At 44.2% G+C, this 13,765-nt stretch overlaps 1 protein-coding gene across 1 annotated transcript in view; it reads left to right on the top strand.

Moving 5' to 3' along the window:
* The window catches only part of plppr3a (phospholipid phosphatase related 3a), a 129,981-nt gene that overhangs the window by 60,437 nt on the left and 55,779 nt on the right, over nt 1-13,765 (top strand). The gene's annotated exons all lie outside the window — the stretch shown is intronic.

The following is a 13,765-nucleotide window of genomic DNA, read 5'->3' as shown; positions in this document are numbered from 1 at the left end:
CCCATTTTAACTGTGCTTTAGTTAGGCAAATATCTGACACTTAAGACAAAAAGGGAAGGATTAGGTTCAATTAACCCAATTTGATGATGAATGAGGGGTCAGTTGGTCCAAGGCAATGACATTTGCAAGCTATGGCTTCCGTGTAAGTGAAGTAGGGTTTCCTGACAGTGAATAATGATGATAAGAACCTACTCCATTATTCAATGAAAGAGATTGATGTAACAGCTCAGGATTGTGTAGCTTCCCCATCTCTCAAGAGCTGTTACAGTTAATGGATAAAATCATGGCCCAGCCAGCTGTTATAGAGTCATAGAGTCACACAGCATGGTCACAGACCCGTCTGTCCAACTACCTACATGCCAGCCATGTTGCCAAACTAAACGAGTCGCACTTGCCTATATTTGGCCCATACCCCTCCAGACCTTTCCCCTTCATGTACTTATCCAAATGTCTTTTAAATGTTGTCACTATAACTGCATCCACCACTTCCTCTGGCAGTTCATTCCACACACGAACAACTCTCTGTCAGAAAAAAATTGCCCTTATGTCCTTTTAAAACTTTCTCCTCTCACCTTAAAAATATGACCCCTCATTTTGCACTCCGCCACCCCAGGGAAAGGACCCTTGCTAGTCACCTTATCTATGCCCCCCAAGATGTTATAAACCTCTATAAGGTCACCCCTCAACCTCCAGTGAAAAACATCCCAACCATCTAGCCTATTTTTAAAACTCAAACCCTCCATTCCCTGCAACATCCTGGTAAATCTTTACCGAACCCTTTCCAATTTAATAATATCCTTCCTGAAGCAGAGTGACCAGGACTGGACACAGTACTCCAGAAGAAGCCTCACCAATGTCCAGTGCAATCTCAACATGAGGTCCCAACTCCTGTACTCAGGTCTGAGCCATGAAGGAGAGCATGCTAAATGCTGTCTGTACCACCCTGTCTACCTGCGATTGAACCCTACAGATTCTTCGGCAACTTGAGCAGAGTCTCGGCTGTCTGTCCTTGATCCTCACAAGCTGGCATTGATTAAGACTGAAAAGACGGTAGGCTGCTTGGTAATTACAGATCATAGAATCCCTACAGTGTGGAAGCAAGCCCTTTGGCCCAATAAGCCCACACCGACCCTCCAAAGAGAATCTCACCCAAACCCCTTGACTTTACATTTACCCCTCATTAAATCACCTAATCTGCACATCTTTGGATTGTGGGAGGAAACTGCAGCACTCAGAGGAAACCCGCACAGACTCAGGGAGAATGTGCAAACTCCACACAGGCAGTCGCCCGAGGCTGGAATAGAACCCGAGTCCCTGGCGCTGTGAGGCAGCAGTGCTAACCACTAAGCCACCATGCTGCTCTGGAATAATTCGCAACTTGGTCAACCCAAGAGCTGTCATCAGGTAAACTTTCCTTAACTCGGAGTCCTGGTCCATTACTTGGAAAAGCAACAGTGTCTTGCCCAGCTAAAAATATGGACCACTAAGAATGCTAAATTGGGGGAAGGCCAACTATATCAAAATTTGGCAGGAGCTGGGGAATCTAGATAGGGAGCAGCTGTTTGAAGGTAAATCCACATTCAATATGTGGGAGGGTTTTAAAGAGATGTTGGTTAGAGTTCCAGAGAGATATGTTGCTGTGAAAATGAGGGATAGAAATGGCAAGATTAGGGAACCAAGGATGACAGGTGAAATTGTGAGACTAGCTAAGAGGAAAAGGAAGCACGTGTAAAGTCTAGGCGACTGAAGCTTTTTATTCATATATAAGGAGATAGAGGCAACTAGAGAAAGGGTTCGCCCACTCAAAAACAATGGTGGAGAATTATGCGTGGAGTCAGAGAAAATGGGTGACATTCTTAACGAGTACTTTACATCGGTATTCACCAAGGAGAGGGACATGGTGGATGTTGAGGTTAGGGATAGATCTTTGAGTACTCTAGGTCAAGTTGGCATAAGGAGGGAGGAAGTTGGGTATTCTAAAAGGTATTAAGGTGAACAAGTCCCCAGGTCCGGACGGGATCAATCCCAGGTTACTGAGAGAAGTGAGAGAGGAAATAGCTGGGGCCTTAACAGATATTTTTGCAGTATCCTTGAACACGGGTGAGGACCCGGAGGACTGGAGAATTGCTAATGTTGCCCCCTTGTTTAAGAAGGGTAGCAGGGATACTCCAGGTAATTATAGACTGGTGAGCCTGACATCAGTGATAGGGAAGCTGCTGGAGAAGATACAGTCCCATTTGGAAGAAAATGGGCTTAACAGTGATAGGCAGCATGATTTTGGGCAGGGAAGGTCATCTCTTACAAACTTAATAGAATTCTTTGAGGTGACAAAGTTGATTGATGAGGGAAGGGATGTAGATGTCCTATACATGGACTTCAGTAAGGTGTTTCCCGTAGTTGGCTGATGGAGAAAATGAAGTCGCAGTTGTTCTAGCTAGATAGATAGAGAACTAGCTGGGGAACAAGAGATAGAGAGCAGTAGTGGAAGGGAGCTTCTCAAAATGGAGACCTGTGACCAGTGGTGTTCCACAGGGGCCCATGCTGGGACCACTGCTCTTTGTGACATACATAAATGATTTGGAGGAAGGCATAGGTTGCCTGATTAGCAAGTTTGCAGATAACACTAAGATTGGTGGAGTAGCAGGTAGTGAAGAGGACTGTCAGAGAATACAGCAGAATATAGATAGATTGGAGAGTTGGGCAGAGAAATGGCAAATTGAGTTCAATCTGGACAAATGCGAGGTGGTACATTTTGGATGGTCCAATTCAAGAGTGAACTATACAGTAAATGGAAAAGCCCTGGGGAAAACTAATATACAGAGAGATCTGGGTGTTCAGGTCCATTGTTCCCTGAAGGTGGCAACACATGTCAATAGAGTGGTCAAGAAGGCATATGGCATGGTTTCCTTCACTGGACAAGAGTTGGCAGGTCACGTTCCAGTTGTATAAGACTTTGGTTCAGCCACATTTGGAATACTGCATGCAATTCTGGTCGCCACATTACCAAAACGAGGTGGATGCTTTGGAGAGGATGCAAAAGAGGTTCTCCAGGATGTTGCTGGTATGGAGGGTGCTAACTATGAGAGAGAGGTTGAGTAGATTAGGATTATTTTCACTGAAAAGATGGAGGTTGAGGGGGGACCTGATTGTGGTCTACAAAATCATGAGAGATGTAGACAGGCTGGATAGCAAGAAACTTTTTCCCAGAGTGGGGGACTCAATTAGTAGAAGTCACGAGTTCAAAGTAAAAGGGGAAAACTTCTCAAATTATGTAGATTCAGATTTAGGTTTTATTGTCATGTGTACTCAAGTGCGGGGCACAGAGTACAGTGAAGAATGTATAACGTTGCCACACATGGTGTTACGTTAGGTACAGAGTACCTCAGTACAAAAACTTGCTTACAGAAGCCTTTCCCCTTGGCTACCCCCCTCCCCCAGTCTCCATTGACTAAAGATCTGAAGATCATCATTCGCACAATGAGCCCTTTAATGCCAACTTGAGGACTTCAATTGGCATCTAGTGGCTTTGACTATCATAAGCCTTCTCCTACCCTAGCCCTCCTATTTAATTGTCAGTGGCAAGACAGAACCCTAACCCCACACCCCCTGGACTGATCAAATGCCCTTCCGACCTCAGAACGTACCTCCAGGAGTTAGCGTCTTTTATTAGTCCCCTTTAATTATTGTTTCCTTCTGTTCATTTCTCTACCATGTGCTGAGACAATTCTGTTTGCCTGAACTATTCCTCGTGGCATCCCTGCTCACATTCTCACCAGCACCATGTGTAAAAACCCTAGCATATTCCTGAAGTAAATTCATATTTTTCAGCTTTCTCCTAATGAGATGAACTAGTCTTGGCTTGTTCAATCTTTCCTCGTGCATTGAACTTCTCAATCCTGCTGTCATCCCAGTTAATCTGTTCTGCCCTTCCCCCATGATTCCACAGCATTTTCACAATATGGAGACCAAAACCGTTCCAGTTCTAAGTGTTCAAAGGTCTAAAATTGATATAACTTCAGTGTTTGTTCAGTTCTAACCCTCTAAACTAAACGTCCATGTTATAATCAAGAAAATCAGTTGTTAAAAAATGGAACTGAAGCCGATATTTATACATTTTTATAAGATTGATTTACAGTTTCATTTTGCAAGCATATACCTCCTGACCCGATAAGATCATAGAATCCCTACAATGTGGAGGCAGGCTGTTCAGCCCAACAAGTCCACACCAACCCTCCAAACAGCATCCCAACCAGACCCACCACCTCTACCTTAACCCTGCATTTTCCATGCCTAACACACCTAGCCTGCACATCCCTTGACACTATGGGCAATTTAGTATGGTCAATCCACATAACCTGCACATCTTTGGACTGTTTGAGGAAACCAGATAACCCAGAGGAAACCCGTGCAGACACTGGGAGAATGTGCAAACTCTGCATAGACAGTCGCCTGAGGGTGAAATCAAACCCAGATCCCTGGTGCTGTGCTAACCACTAAGTCACTCTGCCTCCCAATAACTATAGTGTCGGTCTGTGTCCACTTACAGGACATGATGGTTGGCATTGCATGCTTAAAGACATGCTGCCATCAATTTTACTGCATCATGGCCACACATCCCATGAAAGAATCTTTCTTTTTAAAAAATCCAGTTAAAGTTCCCATTTCCTTCTCTTTGTCAGATGTTGCAGCATCTGTCTGTGATTGCTGAGTATAATTGAGGATAAGAGAAACGCTCACTGAATAGAATTGCTCATTTAAAGTTATCCCTGAGCCATTCTGCTTGATAACTGAACCAATACATTCAAAAGCCCCATAAACCTGGCTCCAATTTTATGTTCAACTCTGATCTAATGAATAAAACATTTCTCATTCTACAGTCCTACCCAATTTAAAGAAAAGCATCAAGTTGCACAGATGTCTTTCTTTATAGAGTCATAGAGTCATCCAGAATGGAAACAGACCCTTCAGTCCAACCAGTCCATGCTGAACATAATCCCAAACTAAACTAGTCCCACCTGCCTGCTCCAGTCTCATATCGCTCCAAACATTTTCTATTCATGTTTCTATTCAAATGTCTGGTAAATGTTATCATTGTAACCTATTCCACCACTTCTCCAGGAAGTTCCTTCCACACGCGAACCACCCTCTGTGTAAAAATATTGCCTTCTATGTCTTTTTTAAATCTTACTCCTCTCACCTTAAAAATGTGTCATGTAGTCTTGAAGTCTCCCATTCTCGGGAAAAAATAACTACCATTAACTAAATCTATACTTCTCATTATATTATAAACTTCTATAAGGTCACCTTTCAACCTCTTATACTCCAGTTAAAAAAGTCCCAGATTAGAGTGGTGCTGGAAAAGCACAGCAGGTCAGGCAGCATCCGAGGAGCAGGAAAATCGACGTTTTGGGCAGGAGATTTTCCAGCACCACTCTAATCTTGACTCAGATCTCCAACATCTGCAGTCCTCACTTTCGCCTTTATAATTCAAACCTTCAATACCCAGCAACATCCTGGTAAATCTCTTCTTAACCTTCTCAAGTTTAATAATATCCTTTGTACAATGGGGCAACCAGAACTACATACAGTACTCCAGAAGAGGCCTCACTAATGTCCTGTACAATCTTAACATGACTTCCCAACTCCCATACTCAAAAGACTGAAAGCAAGCGTGTGAAACGCCTTTTTAATCATCCTGTCGATATGTGACACAAACTTCAAAGAATTATGTACCCGAACCTCAGGTCCCTCTGTTCTACAACACTACCCAAGGCCCTACCATTAATTGTATAAGCCCTATTAATGTTTGTTGCACCAAATTGCAATACCTCGCATTTATCCAGATTGAACTCCATCTGCCATTTTTCAGCACATTGACCCATTTGATTAAGGTTCTTTTATCATACCACTAAAACATCGCAGGATCTCCTTTACTCATTTTCAACAAAACAAATAAAAAAAATCACAGGACCCTGGAAGCAATCCATAGTCACATTTGGTCAGTTTGCACAACTTTCTTTTTCTCTTTGGCTTTGTTTTAACTTGTCATTCCTTTTCAGAAATATATTTTATTTGAAAACTCTCAGTCTGGAAAAAGTGTTTTTGTTTTGTTTTGCATAATCCCCTGAATGTGCGGCCAAAAGATTTTAGAGATTCCACTGTAAGATGTGCAACCCCACTTGTTTTTACAAAGTTCAAGCAAATTGCTTTGCTTTTGCCATGACTCCCATCTGCACGTAGTTTTCCATTACTGATGACACTGAGCTGGTGTCCTGTTAATGTGGCCCCTCAGAATAAACCCCATATTCTCTTTAACTATCTAATTCCCTGGTACAGCCCTGATTAATTTGTTTACTGGCAGCCAGTGAAATCATCACAGTCCTGAGGACCTCTGCTTCCTGTCCTATTTCAAATCTGCTATGTAGCCTTTACTTCATTGTCTAATCTATTAGAATGATTGCCTTTGCTTGCACTTTTATGTATGATGGGTTTCTAGATCAAGTGAGAACTTCACAGTATCAGGGTTTATAGAATCTAGGCCAGAAGACATTCATTTCACTTCCATTGTCTCTTTTCACATCTGCTGCCTCCTTGGGCAGATACTTTGCTCTGAAAAATAGCTTCCTATTAACTGCTCCCTATGCATTGCTGGGTTTCCGTGCCTATTATTGCTGTTCTGTCTCTGCCTTCCGTCTCTGCCTTCTGCTTTCATCCTCATGCTACCTGTCTTCAGCCTTCCATTGGATTCACATCTATCCGGTATCTAGTCCATTTTGAGATTTGGCACTTACTCTTTGTCTCCACCAAATGTTCTATTTCCTCCATGAAGTCTATTCCATGATCATGGCTATTATCCCAGGAATTCTTTCAAGACAGCACTTGATCCAATATTGTTCTCCTTTATGTGAACAGACAGTTAGAACCATTCCTGAAGAAGGGCTTATGCCCGAAACGTCGATTCTCCTGTTCCCTGGATGCTGCCTGACCTGCTGCACTTTTCCAGCAACACATTTCCAATTTAGAACCAATCACCTATCCATGTGAGAATCCTTACCATATGAATGGATCAGGGAACATCATCAGTTTTTAATACGTCTAATTAAAATGCATCGAGAGTGTGGTGCTGGAAGGGCGTAAGCCCTTCATCAGGAATGAGGCTTGTGGGCCGGGGGCTGAGAGATAAATGGGAGACGGTTGGGGCTGGGGTAAAATAGCTGGAAATGTGATAGGTAGATGAAGGTAAGTCAGAGAGGAGTTGAGTGGATAGGTGGGAAAGAAGATGGATAGGTCAAGAAGGTGGTGCTGAGTTGAAGGCTTGGGACTGTGATAAGGTAGAGGGTGGGGAAATGAGGAAACTTGGTGAAATCCACATTGATGCCGTGTGGTTGCAGGGTCCCAAGGTGGAAGATGAGGTGTTCTTCCTCCAGGCTATGGTTTGGTGATGGAGGAGGCTCAGGACCTGCATGTTCTTGGTGGAGTGGGAGGGAAGAGTTAATGTGTTCAGCCATAGAACAGTGGAGTTGGTTGGTGTGGGTGTCCCAGACATGTTTTCTGAAACGATCCGCAAGTTGGCGTCTTGTCTTCCCAATGTAGGGGAGACCACATCGAGAACAGCAGACACAGTAGAATCATTGAATCCCTACAGTTTGGCCCAACAAATCTACACCGATGGAAGAGTAACCGACCCAGACCTGTTCCCCCACCCTTTATTTACTTCTGACTAATGCATCTAACCTACACATCCCTAAATACTATGGACAATTTAGTGGGGCCAATTCACCTAACCTGCATAGGTTTGGATTGTGAGAGGAAACCAGAGCACCCAGAGGAAACTCATGCAGACACGGGGAGAATGTGCAAACTCCACACAGACAGTCTGGCATTGTGAGGCAGCAGTGCTAACCACTGAGTCACAGTAGATGACTCAGTGGAAGTGCAGGTAAATCTGGAAGGATCCTTTGGGGGCTTGGTGAGGGGGAGATGTGGGCACAGGTTTTGCACTTCCTGCGGTGACAGGAGGAGGTTCCGGAGAGGAGGGTCGGTTGGTGGGAGACATGGACCTAACAAGGGAGTCTCATAGGGAATGGTCTCTCCGGAACACAGATAGCAGTGAGAGGGGAATATATCCCTGGTGTAGAGTCTGTTTGTAGGTGGTGTAAATGCAGAGAATACAATGCATCATCCTCCGAGGGATAAATCCCACCAGGGATATGTTTCCCTCTGCACCCCTATCTGTGTTCCGGAGAGACTCCCTTGTTAGGTCCACGCCTCCCACCATCCCACTATCCACTTCCAGCATCTTCCCCTGCCACCGCACGAAGTGCAAAGCCTGTGCCCAGACCTCCTCACCCCCCCCACCTCCGTCCAAGACCCCAAAGGATCCTTCCACATCAGACTGAGATTTACCCGTAGCTCCACACATGTCATCTACTTGCCCACTGCTTTCGATGTGGTCTCCTCTACATGGGGGAGCCAGGACGCCAACTTGCGGAATGTTTCAGAGAACATCTCTGGGACACATGCACTAAACAACCCCACCATCCAGTGGCCGAACACTTCAACTCCTTTTCCCACTCTGCCAAGGACATGCAAGTTCTGCGCCGCCTCCTCCGCCAAATTCCAGCCACCGGACACCTGGAGGAAGAATGCCTCATCTTCCGCCCTGTGACTCTCCAACTACATGGGAGCAATGTAGATTTCACCTGTTCCCTCATTTCCCCTTCCCCCACCTTATCCCAGATCCAGCCCTCCAGTTTGGCATCGCCCTCTTGAACTGTCCAACCTGTCCATCTCCCTTCCCACCTATCCGCTCCATAATCCTCTCAGACCTATCACCTTCACTCCCCATCTTTGTCTACTTATCGCATTTCCAGCTACCTCCCCCCAGCCCCACCCCGTCCCATTTATCTCTCAGCCCCTGTGGGCTACCCCCTCATTCCTAATGAAGTGCTTACGCCCGAAACGTCGGCTCTCCTGCTCCTCAGATGCTGCCTGACCTGCTGTGTTTTTCCAGCACCACACTCTTCAACTCTGATCTCCAACAAATGCAGTCCTCACGTTCTCCTATGAGAATATGACTGACCACTCGTTATCAGCAAACACAGACATCAGAACAGTGAACAATGTAGATTCTGTTCCTTAATTAATACTATTTACTTACAAGATACTCCAACCTCTAAATTTTATCTTTGTCCACATAAAATTAGAACCATAGAAAATGTGTGTGTGTCTCACTGTGTCTCTCTCTCTCTCTCTCTCTCTCTCTCATTAGAACCATAGAAAATGTGTGTGTGTCTCACTGTGTCTCTCTCTCTCTCTCTCTCTCTTCTCTCTCTCTCTCTCTCTCTCCCCCTCTCTGTGTCTGTGTCCTCCACACGTCCTACACTATAAACCTTCCTACGTTCCGAAACTTAGTTTTATGAGTTCTAACTATTTCCACACGTCTATTGCACAACACTTTAGCAAATACTTTCTAGGATGTGAAAGCAAACTACATCAACCCTCCACAACATGCTAATTAAAAATGGAAACAAATTAGTTATCTGCAATGTGCCCTTTACAAAACCGCGCTGGTTTCCTTAATCGCCTTTCCTTTAGCAAGGTGACTATTCCTTTAGTTTATTGTTAATTTACTGATCGTGTGTAGCATGTAGTTGCTTAGCTTAACTTTATACATTGATTTTGAACCAGAAGTTAACAATAGACAGTAGACAATAGGTGCAGGAGTAGGCCATTCTGCCCTTCAAGCCAGCACCACCATTCATTATGATCATGGCTGATCATCCTCACTCAGAATCCTGTTCCTGCCTGATCCCCACAACCCTTGATTCCACTATCCTTAAGAGCTCTATCCAACTCTTTCTTGAAAGTATCCAGAGACTTGGCCTCCACAGCCCTCTGGGGCAGAGCGTTCCACACACTCACCACTCTCTGGGTGAAGCAGTTTCTCCTCAACTCTGTTCTAAATGGCCTACCCTTATTTTTAAACTGTGTCCTCTGGTTCGGGACTCACCCATCAGTGGAAACGTGCTTCCTGCCTCCAGAGTGTCCAATCTTTTAATAATCTTATACATCTCAATCAGATCCCCTCTTAGCCTTCTAAACTCAAGGATATACAAGCCCAGTCGCTCCAATCTTTCAACGTAACATAGTCCCACCATTCTGGGAATTACAACTACAGCCCTTTGTCACTGTCCCTGAATCTGAGGGCTGGAAAATTAGAGTGTTCCCCTTTGATTTCACTTCCTTCCATGTTCTACTCAGATCTGGTTCCTTTTTAAAATGTATTTTTAGAGATGTGGGTGCCATTGGAAATGCCAGTGTTTATTGAGTTAAAAATCACGCAACACCAAGTTTTAGTCCAATAGCTTTATTTGGAAGTACAAGCTTTTGGAGCGCTGCTCCTTCATCGGGTAACTGGTGGAGCAGGACTATGGGATTCAGAATTTATTAAAAAAGATCCAAGGGTCATACAACTGATGCAATATATTGAACAAACCTAGATTGCTGTTAAGTCTGTAAACACTTAAAATGGGGTTGCAGATTTCAATTCATTAATATGTAAGTCCCAGAGCTTCTTTCAAGACACCATTCCTGAGATAATTTAAGGTTTATATAAAAATATGTGACATGTCAGCTCAGACAATGCGTTAAAAGTGAGAGTCTGTCTCAAACGCTAAGTCGGGATACACTTCAGTGATAAAGGACATTCATCCTCGGATCTTCGGGTGACCATCCTCCAAGACTTTGGGATATGTAACAAAGCAGAGTCACCAAGCAGAGACTGCTAGCCAAGTTTAGTACCCCATAAGTCAAGAGTGTGGTGCTGGAAAAGCATGGCAGGTCAGGCAGCATCCGAGGAGCAGGAGAAGCGATGTTTCGGACATAAGTCCTTCATCATACATAAAATGTATCCATAAATGTAATTCACCCCATAAACTTACATGGTGTGTGTTTGTGTGGATATGTGAAAGTATGTGTGTGTGTGCGTATGTGAGAAAGAGGGAGTGTGTGTGTTTGAGTGTGACAGGGGAAATACCTGTGAGAGGGTATACATGTGAGTGTGTGTGTCTGAGAGGTTGTGTAAGAGAGTGAGTCTGTGTGTGTGTAATTGTGATCATGTGTGCTTGTATGTAAGTGTATGTGTATGAGTGAAAAATGTAGTGGTAGTGTGACATGAACCCAAGATCCCGGTTGAGGCCATCCTTATGGGTACCAAATGGCTGATAGCCTCTGCTTGGCGACTCTGCATTGTTGCCTGTCCTGAAGTCTGGTGGAGCATGGTCACCCAAAGATCTGAGTCTGAATGTCCTATACCTTTGAAATCTTCCTCGACTGAAAGGGAACATCCCTGTCTAGCGGTTGTTGCACGGTGTCCATTCGTGTGTTATTATAGCATCTGCTTGATCTCGCCAATGTACTAAGCCTCGGGGCATCCCTACCTGCAGCGTATGAGATAGACAAGGTTGGCTGAGTCACTCGTGTGACTCGAAGAGACACACGCTCACATTCACACCCTCTCAAAGGTACATACTCTGTCACACTTGCATGCGCACTCCATCAAGCACACACACACACTCTCGAACTCTCTCCTCTCCCACTCATGATTCAGCCAACCTTGTCTATCTCATACACTGCAGGCAAGGATGCCCTGAGGCATGGCATATTGGCAAGACCAAATAGACGCTATGACAACGGATGAATGGACATTCCACAACAATCACCAGGCAGGACTGTTCTCTCAAAGTCAGGGAACATTTCAGCGATCAGGGACATTTGGCCTCGGATCTTCAGTTGACCATCCTCCAAGGTGGACTTCGGGATACGCAACAACGCAGAGTCACCGAGCGGAGGCTGATAGTCAAGATCAGTACCCCATGGGTCGAGAGTGTGATGCTGGAAAAGCACAGCTTTTCCAGCATCACACTCTTGACTCTGATCTCCAGCATCTGCACTCCTCACTTTCTTCTCACTACCCCATGAGGATGGTCTCAACATGGATCTTGGTGTCATGCCACACTACAAGTGACCCCACTACACTATACACTGTCAAACACACACACACCATCCCCCCCACACTTGCATGTGCACCCTCTCGCAGGTATATACTCAGTCACACACACACTTACTCACTCTCTTTCTTTCTCTCTCTCTCTCTCTCTCTTTCCCTCTCTCCCCTAAACACACACACTCTCACTCTGTCTCTCTCTCATACTCTCACACACATATATGTCTATGGGGTGAATTTGCATTTGCAGATACATTTATTTTGTTCAAAAAAGCACAAAATTGCAGGCAGTCAGTCCATGTGACATTTTCTCAATTCCTATTTTGGAAATCGAACCAGTCTGACACAAGGTTAGGATACAGACAGACTCTAACCTCACATTGTCTGAGCTGAGATGTCACTTTTTTTATAACACCTTAAGTTATCTCATGAATGTAATTTGAAAGAAGTTCTAGGATTTACATATTAATGAATCGAAACCTGCAACCCCATTCTAAGTGATTACAGACTTAACCGCAATCGAGGTTTGTTCAACATGTCTCATCAGTTGTATGACACTTTGATCTTTTATCATAAAATATATGATCCTGCCCTATTAGCTACCTGACGAAGGACTCTGAATATTTGTACTTCTAAATAAACCTGTTGGGCGATAACTTGGTGTTGTGTGATTTTTTAAACTTTGTCCACCCCAGTCCAACACTGGCACCTCCACATCATAATATTTATTGAATAATTCTCGCCATCACAGCGGCATGTAAGAGTCAGTCACGTTGCTGTGGCTCCAACCAGCAGGTTTGCTTTATGAAAAGACATTAGTGAACCAGATGGATTTTAAACAACAATCTGCTCATTAGTACAAGGAGGAGCTTTCAATTCCGTCTTTTTATTAATTGAATTGCAATGCAATGGTGAAATGTGATCCCTAATCTCCAGGGTATTGTCCTGGGCTATTTGAACTACTCACCTAGTGATATCACCACATCAGTACCAGTTTTTTTTTTCTCTTGGAGGCTGCTTAGATTTAAGTGCAGGCAGAATTATTCATTTTTAAACCAACTGTTCTTAGGTCCTCTCAGTTGTCGGGTCATAGAGTCATACAGCACGGAAACAGACCCTGCGGTCCAACCAGTCCATGTTGACTGTTATCCCTAGCTATAGCAGTCCCACCTGTCAGTACTTGGACCATATCCCTCCAAACATTTCTTATTTATGCTGAGAACAAAAATGCTGGAGATGACAGAGGGTCAGGCAGATGCCATGGAGCAAGCTAATGTTTCAAGTCTAGATGACTTTTTTTTTTAATCAGAGCTGATGTGAAGTGTGGAGGGGGTAGCATTCATGCAATAGTTGGGGGGGTGGGGTAAGGGGGGACTGGGTGGTGGAGTGCTGGCAGAGAAAGGATGTTGATAGTTCAGATTAAGTGATCAGAATGGCAGATCGATGGTATGTCTAACTGCCAAACAGAACAGAAATTTCCACTAGAAATGTGAGGGGTGAGTGGTCTTGTATTTATCCAAATGTCTTTTAAATGTTGTAAATGTACCTGCATCTGCCACTTCCTCTGGCGTTTCATTCCACATGCCAACCACTCTGTGTACAAAAAAATTGCCCCCATGTCTTTTTTAAATCGTTCTCCTCTCACCTTAAAAATATGTCTCTAATCTTGAAAACCTCCACCCGAGGGAAACTACACCTGCCATTCACCTTGTCTGTGCCCCTCATGATTTTATAAACCTCTATAAGGTCACCCCTCAA

Source organism: Chiloscyllium plagiosum, chromosome 31 (assembly GCF_004010195.1).
Source record: "Chiloscyllium plagiosum isolate BGI_BamShark_2017 chromosome 31, ASM401019v2, whole genome shotgun sequence".
Lineage (NCBI taxonomy): Eukaryota > Metazoa > Chordata > Chondrichthyes > Orectolobiformes > Hemiscylliidae > Chiloscyllium > Chiloscyllium plagiosum.
This window is presented reverse-complemented; position numbering and strand designations above follow the sequence as displayed.